Source organism: Hoplias malabaricus, chromosome 12 (genome assembly GCF_029633855.1).
Source record: "Hoplias malabaricus isolate fHopMal1 chromosome 12, fHopMal1.hap1, whole genome shotgun sequence".
Lineage (NCBI taxonomy): Eukaryota > Metazoa > Chordata > Actinopteri > Characiformes > Erythrinidae > Hoplias > Hoplias malabaricus.
Window position 1 is genome coordinate 18734471 of NC_089811.1, and position 20977 is coordinate 18755447.

Genomic DNA, 20977 nt, shown 5'->3' on the forward strand with positions numbered 1-20977 from the left:
GCATTGTTATTTTTGGAAGAGGGTATGAAAACAATTTACATGAGTCTGGCAAAAATATGATTTCTGCTTTGCAACAGCCAATAATATCACACAAAGACGTGACAAACTTCCGGCTGCTACTTTTTGCAAACATGGACCCACTTTACCTGCAGATATGGATCTTATTTCCTTATGATTTATAATATTAGGCAGTGCTGCTCTCCTTACAATTTTCTCTACTGCTGCTGAGATGGAGACTTCTTAAAATGAGCATCTGTTCTTTTAAAAGCAGTGTGTATCCCTACATTACAGGCAGAGTTGCTGGATGTGTATTTATGGACTGGTGGAACAAGTGTTACTAAGGGCATTTTCACACTTGCATTATGCACGACTCCACAACAACAGGAGCTTCTTCCTGTATGTACTTTCTTGCTCTTGTCCCATAGTTATCCAGTCTGTTTGCGTGCTCAAAATAAGTCTAATGTGTTTACAAAACCCCAGTGTCTGTAAATGATTAAAAAACTGTCTTGGTCTGGTATGCTAGGCTTTCTCTCTCTGCTTATGGCAACTGGAATTTTTTTAGACAACCGGAGAGAACTCCAAATGTTGAAATTCTTTTTTTTCTTTTGCTTTCGATTTTTTGATTCCTGTTCCATAGGTGGTTAATATTGACTTATTTTTGCTGTGTAATTTACGAATCACATAAAGTGACTAAGTGACTAACTGCATTACTGAAAGTGCTACAAAACTAAACTTGAGTTAGAAATGAATAAAAACTTGCAAGTTAATCTTCAGCCTTGTACAAACAACAGTAATTTTTAGCCTCAAACACACTATTCCACCTTGAAAGATGCAGAACTTCTTAATGTAAACAACCAGAGAGAACTGCATTTCCCCACAATTGTAGATGTTCCTTTGTCCAGCTGGCGACTGATGACTGGCTTGCAAATAAAAGTCATGCCTGCTTCATAGGTCACTATTTGATTTTAAACTAACTTTATTTAAATTGTAACTGTGTCCGTGTGAAATCTAACCAAACTAAGGCTAAAATGTATCAATGTATTGTTTTCTTGTTTGGTCTGGACCAAGGGAACGGAACTGCAAATCTGAACACACTAACAAACCTCACTAACAATTGCACCAGGGTTTGTTTTAATCAAATCAAATATGACAAGTGTGAAAAGAGCAACGAGAGAACCTTAAGATATATTTCAGAGACAGTTCTACAGTTTGTCTGGTTATGTTTCCAGTCATGCACAGACTGAGAAATCCAAAAGAAAACGCAGGAGCTGAGAAATCTGATTACTAAGGGTGTTTTCACACTTGCACTTTTAGGTCCTGTTGAACCAAACTCGTTTTGGTTTTCACCCTTGGTGCGGTTTGTTTGGGCAGGTGTGAAAAATGTAAGATATAGGCTCTGACACATCCAGTCAGGTCTGACTAATCTGCAGTGAGAAAATTCTTTCATGATTTGTGGAATATCATTTTGGTGCTCTCTCCAACTTTACACGACCACTTCAATAATCAGATAACTGCAGAGATTCAGTTAAGAATGGATTATTAAGAGCATGTAAATGCACTCAGTGCTGTAAAAGTGAATTACAGCTGCAGGGGAAGCCCTTGAGCAAATATAGCAAATCTTATTGCGCTTTTCCACTGCATGGAATCTACATGACATGGCTCAGCTCTTTTACTTTTCCACTGGCCAAATCTGGTACTTGTTCTCTGGAACCAGGTACTTTTTCAGTCCCTGCTTGCGCTGGGTTCCAACCATGCTGAGTAAGTACTAAATAATGATGTGTAAACCCTACAGAGCACTAATTGGCCAGAGAAACAATTACCAGGAAATGTAGAGCTCATTCAAATCCAGCACAAACTCACTGCTTGTAAAATCTCTTAAGTTACAGCAGCTTTTACCTGCTGTGTGAATGTAGCCTAAGGTGTTTGTAACTAAGTTGTATTAGAGACAGGCTAGAAATATTGGTACGTAGACATGTTTCAACACATTACCAGGACACAAGTACATCTACAAGGCTTGCCAAAATAATTAATATTATATGTTAAAGATATTGGCTAAGTAAGGAGGCAGCCTTTATTCAAATAGTCATTTCTTCCTCTCTCAAAATATTACCTTAGTAGACAGCATTCCGCTCATGTCAGACACAGCAATTATATCCAAAGTACACTGGTGTTGCCTAGTGCCCTACTTACAAATAGCATATATACAATGTGGCCTTGTTCCCTCCTCCGAAAAGAGACAATGCTTCAAACAACTTGGCATTGAATGGTGAAGCCCCCTGAATCTGAGGAGGTCCTCTAACTCTATGAGCAGAAAGAAGAGCTTGCTCGCAGCAAAAGATAAGATGGAGGAGGGAGTTACGGCAGAGAAAACTGCTCCTTCTCCTCGCTATGCAGCATTAATCTGCAGTGGGAATGGTTCATTTTCTCTGTTTTGAAACCATGAAATGGCTGCTCTCTTTTGAGGATAATGTCAGATATCAGTGCTGTGTGCGTTTCTTTCTCATCAGTGTGATAAAGGAGGTACTTGCGTGTGTGTATGCACGGGTGTGTTGGTGTGCGTATGCATGCGCACGTAAGCGCTCTGGTCTTAGTCTCAAGGCACAGAAGCGGGATGTGACCCAGTTTTCCTCTGTGCTGCTCTACTAGAAATACACACATACACACGCACCACACTAAACACTAACATCAGAGAGTGTGTGTAAGAGAGTGGGGGCGGGTGACTATACACAGTCAATACTGCATCACTCTTTCCTGATTCAGAAATAAATCCCCCATCTATTATTCTCCTCACTAGTAGGCTTTAGACTGGATACGTAATAGTCCATAGTAGTGGAAAAGATGCAACCATTTCAACATAGCACTCTGTGTGCATCTGCATTTGTAAATATAGTAATATTATTGCAAACAAACATGATATCTGCCATGTCTATATGAATACATTCATTCATTCACTGTCTGTAAATGTTTGTCCAGTTTAGGGATCCCAGTGGGTCCATAGCCTACCTGGAATCACTGGGTACAAGGCAGGAACACACCCTGGAGGGGGCACCAGTCCTTCATAGGGCAACACACACACTCACACGTTCACTCACACACTTACACCTACAGACACTCTTGAGTAGCCAATCCAGAAAACCCACGCAGACACACCAAACTCCTCACAGATAGTCACCGGGAGGATCCTGAAGCTGTTTGACTGCGACACAACCAGCTGCGCCATTGTGCCGCCACTATATGAACACAGATATACACAAACATTATGCATCACAAGTAACTTTGCCTTATTAGCCTTCATAATGCACTACAAGAACATGAGCTTGTAGCTTAGATAGCATTTGTAAATGCTTCATTAACTCCAGTTATTTAAATGAAAATGTCAAAAATGCAGTATGTAGACTGCTGTTCAGGGGCGTTTCTATACTAATAGTTGTAATGTGCACACATATAGTTTAGAAAGGCACAGAGAGTTTAAGAGATTTTACACAAAAATGGGTGTTTCTCTGCCATGGATAGGAAACAAATAATCAATTAACACTAAAGAATTTTCTATTAATGTCATTTTGATTATGTGCAATTTCTTGAACAAATACTGTATTAACTGTATAAATCTTCTCAATTTTGCATAAATTGCCAAAACTGCATCCACATTCACCTGACATATACACACTGTGTTAAGAGAAAATGTGAGAGAAGTGTGTAGTTATTTACCTTCTGCAGTTCCTAATTTAATATAGCATTTATAAATGACAACCTTGAAAATTACCATTTTCATGAGATGATATTTTGTGTGGGGTTAAATTCTTTGACTATCATTTTTTGGGCCGGGAATGATTTAGTAACTAAGTAAACTTTCTCTGACTTAGTAAACTTTCACTGACTGAATTGCATAATTAAGCTTTAGGACAGACACTTGGCATTGTGGGAAATGTAGTGTCTGTGGTGAAACGGTGTGGTGTTTCTTCTAGTTCTGCTCATCCAGAATAAAATGTTCTTTTTATGGCTGTGATTTTAGTGGGGCACAGCAATTTTACTACCCCTACTGTTGTTGAATGTACAAACCGGATTCCAAAAAAGTTGGGACACTTAACAAATTGTGAATAAAAACTGAAAGCAATGATGTGGAGATGGCAAATGTCAATATTTTATTCGTAATAGAACACAGATGACAGATCAAAAGTTTAATCTAAGTAAATGTAACATTTTAAAGGAAACATATGCTGATTCAAAATTTCACATTGTCAACAAATCCCAAAAAAGTTGGGACAAGTAGCAATAAGTGGCTGGAAAAAGCAAATTGAGCATATAATGAACAGCTGGAAGACCAATTAACACTAATTAGGTCAATTGACAACATGATTGGGTATAAAAAGAGCTTCTCAGAGTGTCAGTGTCTCTCTGAAGCCAAGATGGTAAGAGGATCACCAATTCCACCATTGTTGCACAGAAAGATAGTGCAGCAATACCAGAACGGTGTTACCCAGCGTAAAATAGCAAAGACTTTTAAGTTATCATCATCAACCGTGCATAACATCATCAAAAGATTCAGATAATCTGGAACAATTGCTGTGCGTAAGGGTCAAGGCCGTAAAACTCTACTGGATGCTCGTGATCTCCGGGCCCTTAAACGTCACTGCACCTCAAACAGGAATGCCACTGTCAAGGAAATAACAGAATGGGCTCAGGAATACTTCCAAAAAGCATTGTCAGTGAACACAATCCACCGTACCATCCGCCATTGCCACCTAAAACTCTACAGTGCAAATGGCATGAGTAACTTGCACAACTGTGAAAGCACCATTAATGCTGAAATGTACATACAGGTTTTGGCTTCGTAGTAAAAGAGTGCAGGTAATAGAATGTCCTGCCTGCAGTCCAGACCTGTCTCCCATTGAAAATGTGTGGCACATTATGAAGTGCAAAATACCACAATGGAGACCTATGACTGTTGAGCAACTGAAGTTGTACAGCAAGCAAGAATGGGAAAGAATTCCACCTACAAAGCTTCAGCAATTAGTGTCCTCAGTTCCCAAACGTTTATTGAGTGTTGTTAAAATTAAAGGTGATGTAACACAATGGTAAACGTGCCACTGTCCCATATTTTTTGGAACATGTTGCAGGACTCAATTTCAAAATGAGTGAATATTTGCAAAAAAACTAAGTTTATCCATTTGAGCATTAAATATCTAGTCTTTTTAGTGTATTCAATTGAATATAGAATCATCATATTCTGTTTTTATTTATGTTTTACACAATGTCCCAATTTTACTGGAATTGGGGTTTGAAGTTTTCTGAAGTTTTCTTGACCATCTTGCAATTCTGCAAGACAAACAGGAGGGGTATAAAATGAAGCTCATTTATGCCCGATTGCAGTAGAGGCAAAATTTAGGAGCATTATTGATAGTCCTTGCTTAGCCAAATGAATGTTAAAGGGCTTGTGTGCATGGGTTTGAATATGAGTATGTTAGATGCACATTAAATAACATGATGGTTCCAGTACACACAGTTTCGCTGGTTGTCTCCATCAAGATAAAAGCAGGACAAATCAGATAAGATGACTCCTAGTGATTATGAGTGGCTTCATGACAGTCCCACATCACTGCAAATCTTTGGCAACATGCATGGCAACTGTCTGCATGTATATAGTCCTGCACTGTGCAGCTGTCTGCCAATGGTGGAGATCTATATGAACCATGGAGAGGAAAGAACCATTGGATTGTCTTGAACACTTCCAACTGCTCAAATTGCTTTTGAACTCTTTTTCGAGCCATAACTTGCTTACAAAGAATGCTCCCAATACGACAACACAAGTAAGAATTTAAAGCACGCACAACAGGACAACCATATATAGTCAGTGAAATACAGTGATAAGGTCCATATATTCTTTCATCAAATGCCCAGATGAGTGTGAAACTTGAATCATTTGCATGTGTTATTTTGATAAACATAACCACTAAGTTTTATTCTTGTCGGTTAATTCCTTTTTGTTGGCAGAACTATTTTTTTAAAGATGAGTGTAATTTGGTCAAAATGTATACATTAAATCAAATGTATTAATACAGAGATTTTTCACAGTCTCTGTTCATCTGTGATGGCTTTTTATACTAAATTATTTCTGTGTGGATTCAGCAAGAGCATAGTGAGATGAATTACTTATGTTGGATTTTTAGCTCTTGATCACAAAAGCCACTCCAATACATCCCATATGTATTGTATGTTGTTCCATCACTCCAGGCAACGCACATCCTCTGCTCCAGAATCCAGTGCTGGAGGGCTTAATACCTCTCTACCTGACACTTGGCATTTGGCATGACCTTAGACTAATTTGCAGTAACTCCAGAGTGCCATTTTGATGCCAGTATTTTTCTATGGTGGTTTCAGCAATGGGTGCATCCCAAATTAGCTGAATTCACTAATTTGCAGGAGTGTCCACAAACTTTGGGATGTTCAGTTTGATTTGAAAAATAGTTGATTATATTTCATATAACAGCGAGGATAATGAATGTAGGATTTAAGTGCTGGAGAATTAACAAAAGAGCAAGAGAAGTATAAAATAAGAAGCATGAGGGGCAGAGGGATAGTGAGGGAGAGAGGGAGACAGAGAATGGGAAGCAGTCTCCAAGCTCTTTTTGGAGAGCATTAGCATTACTTGATGAGTAGTAAAAGTCTGCATTTGTCATCCTGACACACTGCTGGCCCCCTCAGAGACGTGTTGCAGTTTAAGCACAGCACTGATAGATTATACATAGGAGAGTATTCATAACAGCAATACCTTTGTGCATATAGAGCCATGCTTTAGAACACAATGATTTACTGATCTGAGTCATTACCAATGCATGTATTCAGATCTATGGAAATTAGATCTATTTGTCTGTGCTGGTTTATATCCTTATTTTTTTCGTTGCAATCCATCAGAGATATCAAATAACATATTATATGTCTTAGCATGTATGTGTGTCTCTGTGTGTGACAGTAATCTAGTATCTCAGTTTATGTAATGATCTGTGTTACAATACATAAAGCACTGTACTGGAACCATCATGTTATTTAATGTGCATCTAACATACTCATATTCAAACCCATGCACACAAGCCCTTTAACATTCATTTGGCTAAGCAAGGACTATCAATAATGCTCCTAAATTTTGCCTCTACGGCAATCAGGGGCATAAATGATGAATGGCACAGAGAAAGTTCTAATATATTAGAATAAATGCCCTTCAGACTCCAAAATGGAGATGAAGCAGAAGAGTATAATGATTGATCTGACAGGTGTTTATGCATGTTGGAAGATATTTAGGTGTAGGATGACACATTTAATAATGTTTTAGCCATAACAAAGATTCTGTTACCCCAGAAGTAGTCTATTAGCGAAGATGATTTGTTCATAGTTAGAGATTTGTATAGTTAACAAACAAATAGTTACTGAAATCATTTTTACATCAGCTTTTTATAGATTCATTTGGATAGCACTTATAGTCATGCAGGTTATATGCTCTAACTATGTTAAAAATAATACATTTTCCATTTTTTTATTTGTTTTGTAAAATGTGAACTATTTCAAAATATACACTGTATGTCAAAACATTTTTAAAAACTCCTTTATGAATTAAAGATTACTGATTACTGAATTACTGAATACTGATTAAAGATTTACCTATTGGACACAAAGACAACTTTGCACACACAGATTGTCCAGTTTCCAAAATAATAATAATAATAATAATAATAATAAATATAGCCGCAAGCGGCAATTAACGGGGTTCTCGCTTAACAGGCCTGTTTGGAAGCAATACGCCTACATCGCTGACATGCTACCTTTAAAAGCATTTCTATAAGTAGAATCTGAAATTTGAACCCATTTGAGCAAAGTATGAAGGAGTTAGAGATGTTCAAGTAAAACCTGTGATAAGCTGAAGAGGTTCATTTGCATGTGGCGGCCATCATGAATCAAAATGTCAATTCATTCTATAATTACCTAGGGTCAGACTCATGTGAACGTATTGGCACCAAGCTCAAGGGAGTTGGTCAAAAATTCACAGACTTATTGACAAAAATATGTTTTGCAAATTATGCAAATTAGCTCGAAATCTAAGTGGGCCTTATGATCCAACAGCAAATTAGTTTGTCTTAAGCCAAGGAATAAGGGACAAAAAGATTTCATCTCTAGGCCTTACGGTGTAGGAGATATAGACCTCAATGCTTTTCCCTTTGCTATAGCGCCACCAAAGAATGTCATTTTCCTTGGCTGAGTCATTTTACACCTGCGGGACCTTGCTGCCAAGGGAGGTGTTTCTGGGCCTTATGGTCTTTGCTCCACATTGCATTTTGCATAATGTCTCAGAGCCACTGTAGTTCAACAGCACAATGTATAGTCTTAGACTGCCATCTGCTGGTGACAAATGACTACTTTCCCATATTTTTAGATCAGCCATGAAAGCACATACAGAAAGATTTAAGCATGTACTCCTATGTGGATATTTACCTAACATGGACATGTATGGTATAAGCTGAATCCTAAGTGTCTGAACTTTAATACTTATCAAAAAGTGTTGCACTTTTATTACTATATAGCTTACAGGCCACTCCCAATAACAGAGATCTAGCATGTATTCCTCAAGTCAAATATAAGCTATATGTGTACACTAATATATACCTATAACTCAAAAATGCTTTCCCCAAAAATGTTAAAACATCACATACTTGATCAGACTGAAGAGCAGATGTCATAATTAAAATGGTGTTCCACTGCAATCCTAGATGGCGCTATAACATAAAAAGCCAATTTAATCAGTTTTTGTCCAATTGTAGCGCACCCTTTTGGTAAATTTTGATCATATTTTACATACGTCTTCAGGACAAGACCAAACATAGGTCTGTCACGTTTGGTCTTGATTGGACTTAATTTGTTTGAGTTATAGCTAAAAGAATGTTTAAAGCTCCACACAATTCAATTAATTGTTTTATTACAACAAAAGTTTGTCCAAATGTTGAACTTTTTTTGATAATTATTTACCTTCAGACTCTGCAGATTCCAACAAGGTCAACTATTTGGGAATATCGCAAAATTCCTCGGACTAGTTCGAAAAGGTTCAATTTTGAACATTTGGAAACTGAGAAAAAGCAAAGCATTTTTTGACAACACTTGCAATTACAAAGTTGTTAGGCCCTCTGCAGAGTATAAAAAGAAGCAAACTGCGTGTCAATATGCTTAATTTTCACAGAGATATATAATATTTTCTTGATATAGCGCCCCCTAGTGACTATCGTTATGACAATTTTTCTGCTCTTAGGAAGGCCTACCAGGGACATACCAGTCAAATCCCATGATGATTGAACCTTGTTAAGGTTGTCAAACAGCTGATGACAGCTGATTAGTCGATGACAATCACAATTTTGCTCGAATCGAGTTGTCCTTAATTTTCCCTCTACAGCCTTGCCCATAGAAGCAGCATGCCAAGCGGCGGTCCGATCCACCTTACGGATGCTGAGATATAAACTTGAAGCATTTACAGCGCCCCCTATATGAATATTGGCTTCTCCTTTGACGTGCTACCTCAGAATCATTTCTGGAAGTTGAATATGAAATGTAAACACACTTGAGTAAAGCATGAATTTGTTATAGATTTTTAAGTAAATCATAAAATAAGCCGAAAAGGTTCATTTGCATATGGCGGCCATCTTGAATCGAAATTTCAAAGTTTTTTTGATAATTATTAAGCTACAGGCTCCGGCGAACATTTTGACACCAAGCTCAAAAAAATTGGACAAAAATCCACGGAGGAGTACACAAAAGTAGGTTTTGCAAATTATGCAAAATAGCAAAAAATCTAAGTAGGCGGAGCTTAGTGGTTGTATGTACCTTTTTGATTTGGCAGGACCCAAGGAATCAAGGAAAAAAAAGATTTTGTCTCTACGCCACACGGGGTGGAAGATCTTTTAATGAAAGCGTTTTCCTTCGCTGTAGCGCCCCTTTGAGGCCAATTGGGCTGATATTTTGCGCCTGAGTAGCGAGACCGACTACTACCTATTGACCAAGTCTCAAGTCTCTAGGCCTTACGGTTTGGGCTGTGCGATTCGTTTTATGGCAGAAAAAGAAAAAGAATAAATATAGCCGCAAGCGGCGATTTACGGCTTCCTCGCTTTGTAGGCAATACATTTGCTTACTTTTGCCACTTTGAGATCATACACAACATTGCATACTCTCTGCTGGCTTAAGAGATCCAAAATTTCTGATTTTGATCTGTCTGTGAGCCTCAAGCACCATTGCTAAGCATTATGAGATGGGTGGTGGATTATTCACAGTGCAACACTGCCATCTAGTGGTGGTGTGTTGTACTAGACCTTGTGGATCAAACCAAGCAGTGCTGTTGGAGCTTTACCCACATATATTTGAACATGAACTACAATCTGAATTATGACCTGATATGCACATATTTGGTATCAGCAGAATCACACGAACCTGAACCTTAAGGATTATTAACAAAAATGTGGAATTCCATTACTGCATGGCATCCAGATGCTACTAAAAGAGTTCTGTGACTTGCCTTAAAAATATCATACATGAACAGCTGTAACTCAAAAATGAGTTTGTCAAATGTTATGAAACGTCACAGGCTTCTTTCATATGTGCTCCAAAATAAATCATTACATTTTGTTAATAATAAGATAAGACAAGATAATCCTTGGATGATGGGCTCTCAGCCCTCTTCACGGCACAGTGTGTATCAGTCTGTCACTGCCTGAGAGACAGTGGGTAGCACCGACTTCAGTATAACCCATGCATCACTACTTACAACATATGCCCAATAAGTATGTATGTATATGCTATACAGGTACACATATACAGCTTGTGTGTATGTATATATATATATTCATATGTTACATCAATTTGTAAATGTTGGAAAAATATATTATTTAATTATTATTTTTATTATTTACTACTGTTGTCTCTTAGTAAAGCTATTTGAATCTGAGAGAGAGAGAGAGAGAGAGAGAGAGAGAGAGAGAGAGAGAGAGATAAGAGGCAGAGAGCATGTCAGAAGGAGAAGGGGGGAAGGGGGACTCTTCAATAATGCCTTTGAATACATTGCTGAGAATAACTCACATATGTTTGACCGCGTACTAGTCTGTGCTTAATGACTTAATATGGACATATGTGGTATCAGCAGAATCACAAGAACCTGAACTTTAATAATTATTAAAAAAAAGTTGAAATTTCATTACTGTGTGGCATCCAGGCTCTTCTTAGCACTGGTGTGTAACTTGCATTCTAAACATGACACATAAACAGCTGTAAGTCAAAAATGCTTTTGCCAAATGTTATGAAAAAACACAAGCTTCTTTCATATGTGCTTCAGAACAGATCAATATATTTTGTTGGTACTGCATCCATAGGTGGCGCTATAACAAATTAAAAACTTGTTTTTAAGCATTTTTTCCAATTGTAGTGCCCCCTGTATGTGCATTTTGATCATAATTGATACACTTCTTCAGAATAATATTTTGCACATGTGTACTGATTTTGGTTTGATTTGGGTGAAGTTTGAATGAGTTATAGCTAAAAGAGTGCATCGGGCTCCGCCCACTTGTGTTTGTTGACGTATTGCAGCAACAGCGTGTCCAAATCTAAACATTTTTTTAATAATTATTTACCTACAGGCAATACACTTTGCAATGAGACCAATTGTGTGTTGATAGGATCAAAACTCACGGACTAGTACAATAAATTCCATAATCACATACCTGACAATTGAAGAAAATCTATAAATTTTTTTTAAATAGTTGCAATTGCAATATTGTTAGACACTATGTACAGTATATTATGAAACTATTAACATGTTGATAGGTTAAATTTTCACTGAGATATTCCATATTTCATGTTAAAAAATAAGTTGCGCCCCTTTGTGGCTATCAACACGAAATTTTTTCTGCAAATACAAAGTGTGTCCATGAACATACCATGCAAATGCCATGATGATGGGGCATTGTTAAGCCTGTCAAAAAATGATGAAATAAAACTGAAATTTGATTGGCTGTTGACATCGTTAAACGTGCCTGTATTGAGTCGTCCTTAATTTCCCATATGTAGGCTTGCTGACAGAACCAGCATGCCAAATGTCAACTTAATTGGCCTTGTAGATCCTGAGATATTAGCCAAAAGACATTGTTAGCTATAACAGCGCCCCCTATAATATTTCATGCAACAGCAAATGCATGCTACCTCAGAAACATGTCTACAAGCAACGTGTGAAAGGTCATCAGATTTGAGTTAAGCATGAAGGAGTTACAGATGTTTGAGTAAAATTTGCAATTCACGGTACACATTCATTCGCATATGTCGGCCATCTTGTTTCGAAATGTCTGGATGTTTTTGATAATTATTGACCAGCTCACTGCTGTGAACGTTTTGACACCAAGGTCATGGGGATCAGACAAAAATCCAGGGACTAGTTCACGAAAATAGATTTTGCGAATTATGCTAATTAGCAAAAAATCTAAGTAGGCGGAGCTTAGTGGTTGTATCGACCTTTTTGATTCATCGGGACCCAAGGATCATGAAGAAACAAAAATTTCGTCTCTACGCCACACGGCGTGGAAAATCCTTTAATGAAAGCGTTTTCTTTCGCTGAGGCGCCCCCTTGAGGCCAATCAAGCTGATATTTTGCGCCTGAGTAGCGGGAGGGTTTACTAATTTTTGACCAAATATGAAGTCTGTAGGCCTTACGGTTTGGGCTGTGCGATCCGTTTTAAGGCAGAATTTTATTAGGAAGAATAATAAATATAGCCACAAGCGACAATTCCCGGGGTCCAAGCTGGTATTCGCTGGTAGGAGAACAATGTGCTAGCATATGAGCTGTCCTGAGATAGTAGGGGCTTTTGGGGAAGTTTGTGTAGTATTTGTAAGGTGTTTTATTCATATGAGCTGTCCTGAGACAGTAGGGGCTTTTGGGGAAGTTTGTGTAGTGTTTGTAAGGTGTTTTATTCATATGAGCTGTCCTGAGATAGTAGGGGCTTTTGGGGAAGTTTGTGTAGTGTTTGTAAGGTGTTCTATTCATATGAGCTGTCCTGAGATAGTAGGGGCTTTTGGGGAAGTTTGTGTAGTATTTGTAAGGTGTTTTATTCATATGAGCTGTCCTGAGACAGTAGGGGCTTTTGGGGAAGTTTGTGTAGTGTTTGTAAGGTGTTTTATTCATATGAGCTGTCCTGAGATAGTAGGGGCTTTTGGGGAAGTTTGTGTAGTGTTTGTAAGGTGTTTTATTCATATGAGCTGTCCTGATATAGTAGGGGCTTTTGGGGAAGTTTGTGTAGTGTTTGTAAGGTGTTTTATTCATATGAGCTGTCCTGAGATAGTAGGGGCTTTTGGGGAAGTTTGTGTAGTGTTTGTAAGGTGTTCTATGCATATGAGCTGTCCTGAGATAGTAGGGGCTTTTGGAGAAGTTTGTGTAGTGTTTGTAAGGTGTTCTACGCATATGAGCTGTCCTGAGATAGTAGGGGCTTTTGGGGAAGTTTGTGTAGTGTTTGTAAGGTGTTCTATGCATATGAGCTGTCCTGAGATAGTAGGGGCTTTTGGGGAAGTTTGTGTAGTGTTTGTAAAGTGTTCTATGCATATGAGCTGTCCTGAGATAGTAGGGGCTTTTGGGGAGGTTTGTGTAGTGTTTGTAAGGTGTTCTATGCATATGAGCTGTCCTGAGATAATAGGGGCTTTTGGGGAAGTTTGTGTAGTGTTTGTAAGGTGTTCTATGCATATGAGCTGTCCTGAGATAGTAGGGGCTTTTGTGGAAGTTTGTGTAGTGTTTGTAAGGTGTTCTATGCATATGAGCTGTCCTGAGATAGTAGGGGCTTTTGGGGAGGTTTGTGTAGTGTTTGTAAGGTGTTCTATGCATATGAGCTGTCCTGAGACAATAGGGGCTTTTGGGGAAGTTTGTGTAGTGTTTGTAAGGTGTTCTATGCATATTAGCTGTCCTGGGATAATAGGGGCTTTTGGGGAAGTTTGTGTAGTGTTTATAAAGTGTTCCATGCTGTTCTGGCATCTCTTTGGAGGTGTAGCATGAGATGGAGGAGTAGTGGATGACAGAGACAGCATAGAGCACAGAAGTCACTCTGGAGTTGCACTCTGGTTTCTCACCCTAATGTTCAGGACCCCCAAACAGCAGATATGATGTGGAGTAGCTTGTACTCGAGTCAGTCATCAGTTGACAGAAGACACTCTCTGCTGGCAGTGTTTGGTTGTGGACTATTCTCTGTCCAGCAGTGTTGCTGAGGGATTTAAAATGCCAACACCTGAGTCATGCCTGCTGTATGGAGGTATGGGTGTCCAGACCATTGAAGAGCAGGTTGAAAGCGAGCAGTCTTTGCAGAGCAGGAGCGTAGCATATGACAGTTCCTGATACAGGAGCCACACTAAGATAGAATTTGTAGTGCTTTAAAATGTGATCCTTGGTGCTCTGGATTGTAAGAAGAAGGGGTAGTAGATGAGTGGGTGAATTTCTGTTCTGCAGGCAGGTGAACATGGGGCTTGGGTTACAGAGACAGCACAGAGCACAGAACTGACTCTGGAATTTCACCCTGGATTCTGACCCAATGTTCAGGACATCCACAAAGTATATTTAATATGGGTGGTGGATAATTCTCAGCACTGCAGTGACACTGACATTGTGGTGCTATGTCAGTGTGAATTGTGCTCTTATGAGCGGATCAGACAGAACAGTGCTGCTGGATAATTTTAAAACCTGTGTCCACTCACTGTCTACACTGTTACACACACATACTCTGTTGGTCCACATTATAGATAAAAAAGGCAGAGACAGTAGGTCATACATTTTCAGCATATCTGCTCTGTATGTGTCCTGACCATTGAAGAACATGTGAAAGGGAGCAATGAAAGTATGCAGAGCAAGAGGTGCACCCCTCCCTGTAATGTTAGATCTACAAAGTGCTACTTTGGACAGTGGAGCTGAAAACATGGATACTGAAACTAAAATAAGGAGGTGGTCATTATGTTACTGTTGATTTGTTTAAAACTGCTTTCAATTGTCTGTGTCCTCTGGCCCTCTCTGACTGGCAGGGGGGAGGGGAGGGGGAGAGGTGACAGTCTGTGTGTGAGAAGGAGAAGGAGGGGCTGAGGGGGTATTCAGCAAAAAAGAGAAGACTCCAGGCAGGTGAGTGGGAACAGACATGTATTTGAGCATGAACTAGTGCTTGGATCAAAAGCCAATATGGACATATGTGTTATCATGAGATTCATAAGAACCTGAACTTTAATAATTATCAACACACTTCACATAACTAACAGCTGAAACTGAAAAATGCTTTAGCCAAATGATATGAAAACGCACAAGCTCCTTTCTCATGGTCATCAGAATATAACTGTCTCATCTTGCTGGTACTGCATCTCTAGGTGGCAGTGTAATCAATTATGAACCTATGCAACCAGTTGTTGTCTAATTGTAGCGCCCCCTTTCTGTGCAATGCGGGCATATTTAGCAGACTGCTTCAGAGTAATGACGTACATATGTGCACCAAGTTGTGTTTGATTTGGGTGAAGTTTGTTGTAGTTATAGCTCAAAGAGTGCATGGAGCCCCGCCCATGCACATTTGTTAAATTACTGCCGCAACAGAATGTCAAAAGTTCAAACTTTTGTGAATAATTATTGACCTACAGTCTATACAGACTGCAAAAATACCAGTTGTTTATTGATAAGACAAATTTCCAGGGAGGAGTACGAAAAGCTCCATTTTCACATACCTGACTATTGTGGATAAACTATGCATTTTTTGACAATAGTTAGAATTGCAAAGTTGTAAGACACTATGCAGAGTATGCAATAAAGCAAACTGCTTGTCAATATGTTTATATTTCGCTGAGATATTCCATATTTTCATGTAGAAAATTTGAAATGCGCCCCCTAGTGGCTATCGTAATGAAAATTGTTATGTGCTTAGGAAGTGCTGCCATGGACATACCATGCAAGTGTCATGATGATAGGACCTTGTTAAGGTCATGAAACAGCTGCTGAAATTTGATTGGTCGATGGCGGCCATGTTTTTTCGAATATGACATCATCGTCATAGAATCATAGTCAGCTCATCACCCACTACACGCATACCAATCGGCATGTCAATCGGACAATCCTGTGAAGCGTAACAATTTTTTTGCTTTTACAGCGCCCCCTAGGCTTGCAGTTGCACAGCCAAGTACTTATGGCTTCCATCCCTTATAGGGATCAAGCATGTGAAGTATCGTAACATTCGGAGAAAGCGTTTGTGAGTTATAGCTGTATTTGTGTGATTTTTGGAACTCGAGCTCCACCCCTGTATTTGGGCGGAGTCTGGAAGCCGACCAGTGATGAAATTCCAACTTTTTTTGAATAATTATTAAAGTTCAGGTTCTTAGGATTCTGCTGATACCACATATGTCCATATTGGGTACATTTCCAGAGACTAGTTTGCGCTCAAAAATGTGTGCAATTTTGCATATTATGCAAATTAGCTCAAAATCTAAGTAGGCGGAGCTTATGGGTTCTTGAGGCTTTTTTGTAGGGTCTGACCTGAGGAATCAGGGAAAAAAAGAATTTCGTCTCTACGCTACACGGGGCAGGAGATATAGGCAGCGACGCGTTCCGTGTCGCTATAGCGCCACCATCAGGCTGATCGGGCTGATTCTTTGCGCCTGAGTAGCGGGAGGGTTTACTACCAGTTGACCAAACGACAAGTCTGTAGGACCTACGGTTTGGGCTGCCCATCGCGTTTCATCGGAGAAAAAGAAGAAGAAGAAGAAGAAGAAGAGGAAACAGAGCAAAAACAATAGGGCTCCAGCACTTGCAGTGCTTGGACCCCTAAAAATCAGAACAAAAACAATAGGGCTCCAGCACTTGCAGTGCTTGGACCCCTAAAAAGCGGAAAAAACGGAACAAAAACAATAGGGCTCCAGCACTTGCAGTGCTTGGACCCCTAATAACAAATTAAAATCAGAACAAAAACCCGACAATCGCTATAGGGTCCCCACACTACGTGCTAGGACCCTAATAATAATTTGAAATAACTCTGTAAGTGAGTGTCTACATTTATTGTCCATATAATACACAGGATACATAAAAAAACGTCCAGCTATGTCATAATAGACCAGGATGGAGTGAATTGTACCACACAACACAAACATGAAATGACAAAGCCCATTCCAAATTAACAGTCAGTGAAATGTTAACTTAAAATTTTCTGTTGTGGACTAATATAGAGACAGTTTGTTTGGGTGCTTCATGCACGATCTAGCTAACTATCTAACTAAATAAATAAATGGTAAACTGAAAAATGTAGTAATTTTTGTAATAGTGCATTTCACTCACTGTAAGTTGTTCTTTGAGTTATTTTTGTGTTAAAGCATTAGATTTCTACATGAAAATTATATGTAATGCAGTGACATATGAAAGAGTGTCTAAAAGTCAAAGATAAAGGGTGGAACAAAATGTGCAGCAATTTTTCTCTGGTTCTTTTTTGGAAACCCAGGTCTGTTCCCAGGATCTATTTAACTCCAAATATACAACATCAATCTTTGAGTAGACTTTAAAAAAAGGGTTTCCATGGGTATGGTGCAAGTTGTGAGGCCACCAGAGAACACACAGGCTTTGAGGGAAATTAATTTTGAGTTTGTGTTGCCTGGTTAAGGACTAGTGCCCCCTACAGGGTGTGTTCCTGCTCTGCGCCCAGTGATTCCAGGTAGGCTCCAGACCCACCACAACCCTGAACTGGATAAGCAGTTACAATCAGTCACTGAATTATTCATTTATTCATTCATACATTGTCTGTAACCGCTTATCCAGTTCAGGGTTGTGATGGGTCCAGAGCCTACCTGGAATCACTGGGCGCAAGGCAGGAACACACACTGGAGTGGGTGCCAGTCCTTCACAGGGTGACACACACTCACACATTCACACCTATGGACATATTTGAATCGCCAACCCACCTACCAACATGTTTTTTCAGACTGTGGGAGGAAACCGGACCACCTGAAGGAAACCCATGCGGACACTGGGAGAACATGTCACAGACAGAACTCCCCACAGACAGTCACCCGGAGCGGGGCTTGAACCCACAACCCCAGGACCCAGGACGATGGAGCTATGTGACTGCGACACTACCTGCTGCACCACTGTGCTGCCCCTCAATGAATTAATAAATGAAGATTAGTATTTTGACCAAAGATGGGTAATTTTCAGTTCAGCAATCAAGTGTCCTATGTCCTTAAAAGTGCCTAGGCAGCAAAAGGAACAAAAGCAACAAAACCCAGGGGCACCACATGCTAGCAGACACATTTCTTGCTGAACGCCTCAAAAAACATATCTCAACATACACCAAGCCTAAACCAATAAACAAACACACAAATACAAGGAAATGCCCAACTAAATAACACACAACAGTTTATAACCCCTACATCATCCATGGGAGCTGCAAGGAATACTGGGTGTTGCACTCAGCTCCCAGGCAAATCCACCATGGCCAAAAACATAATATCATATGTGATGTTTTTAAATGTATGGCCCTCAAACTCTATCTATATCCTTTTTTAAGGTTGTACAAACAGCACAACAAAACCCACTGAAATTGTATTTTCCTATGTTCTCATGTTCCCAGGCCTAATTATACACTCAAAATATATTACATTAGAATTGCTCAATTAATTAACTTAATTAGGTTAGCATAGATTAGGGGAAATTGCATCCCTATTATAACTTAATTTCCCTCATTGTCCCATGTATGACCGCTGATGACCTCATAACCTTGCAAAGTAAAAGTCTCCCTAAGGGTTTAATGTAGTATAAAAGAGCTAAGGTGACATACAGCCATTTAAACATAGATGCCAGGGAACACTATTCCTCTGTGGCACTGACTTTTTAAATGGGTGAATATATATTTCAGCCCATGGTGAATTTTTATTTACTTTATTTTTATTTAGTTCACAGTAAATAATATCATGTCCTTAACCAAACTAACATGTCAATGTGATTCAAATAATGCTTGGATGTCGTCTACCAATAGAATTTTGATGATACAGGCTGCTCCACTACATGGCTAGAAGGGAACTCTGCGTGGAATATAAAAATGCACTGTATATTTGGGCTTTTAAAATCTTTGTATTGATTTAGTTTGCACGTTTATACGGAATGTTAGCATATATATATATATATATATATATATATATATATATATATATATATATATATATTAGTGGTGTACAAAATAACTGATCTGAATCGGATATCCGTGTCAGGACAGGACAGAGAGCTGACAATCGCGGAACACAGTAAACAGTTTTTAATGACGTTATCCAAAAGAGTAATCAAAAGGCAAGCAAGGTTCAAAAACAGGGAGCAAACAGTACCTCAGATGATAAGCAAAATCGTAATTGAAAATCAGGCAGAGTTCAAAAACTGAAGAATACAGAAAGTACCAAAAGGGACAAGGCAGGAGACGTAAAACGGAATAACAGGCAAGATGTATGCAACAAGAAATCGTCAGACTGATAACAAGAGAATGCGTTGTAAGCTGGGATAAACCACTGCAATACTCGGCAGAGAACAATTCCATGATAGGGGTATAAATAGGGAAACAAAGAGGTGTGTGTGATTAGAATTCAGGCGAGGGAGACCGGTGGGTAGTCATGTGACTGACGGGTGCATTCTGGGAATTGGAGTCCTGGGATGTAGGCGTGACAATCCGGTTTTGACTTAAACGATGCGAATACATCGGCACACGGACCCCTGAATCGGTCTATTTGTAGCATGAACCAGCCGATGGCCCTATTAAAAAGTTGTCAATCGGTTTGGTGTTGTTGATGTGCTTCTCTGGCTGCTCCTTGTCAGTCTCCCTCTCTCTCTCTGATTAACTCTCACAGTACTCATCAGTCATGTCTGAAAAACAAGATTGTCAGATGCTATCCACAATGCTCTGCTGAGTTTCAAATCTAAAGTTAGGAAGAAGTGCGGTTTTCACATGAAGAATGCAAAGAATGCAAAGTCACATTTAAATACACTGGTAGTACCAACAGCCTCAACACTCCCTTGGTGAGCGTTGCATATGAATATTTACAATTTGCCTCTTTATGTTCCGTTTTCAATTTTCCTAAAAATGTCTTGTGAGATTTTATGTTCTACCTCAGTAGCTCATTGTTCTTTGATCTGATGCTACACAGACCTCTGAAAGTTTTAGGCTCTTTAGGCTATTTCTGAATTCACATGTCAAATACAACAACTGTACTTGCTCTTTAGTATTTCATTAATCTATTTGATTGCAAGCAAAAACACATTTTTTGCATTAATGTATGTGAATAACTTATGAAACATAATATAAAATGATCATCTCCTTTAAACAAGAAACTATCATATTTTTTCACACCCTATTATAGTGAACTGAAATTAAAAATATATTAAAATCCTACTCAATCAAATCCAACCGTATCTATCTAATTTAAAATATATCTTTTCTGAATCGTATCGTACCACATGTATCAAGATACTCATCAGGTCATCATTTATTGGAGAGATACACACCCCTAATATATATATATATATATATATATATATATATATATATATGTGCACACCTACCTTTTACCTTTGTAAAAAATACATGCTCTTACTACTGCATGAAATGTTCCATAATGCCATATACAGTGTTAAATTGTATTGAAATCTTCCAGATATATAAACTATATTTTGTACCCCATCAGACACAGTAGAACTGGATAGAGTGTTTAGTTAACACTTTAAATTACAGCCTGCTAAATTCTGGGTAGGTTCAGAGTAAGTACCTGTTATGTAAGCTGTAAGAAAATATTAATACAGAGTAAGTAAAGGGTATGATAGTAGAAATATGTGGTAATTACTGGGTATCTTACAAACACTTCACAAATAAAGCACGTAACTATGTTCCAAATACATTGTACTTCTAAGCATAATTATAGATTACAAAATTGTATTAAAATT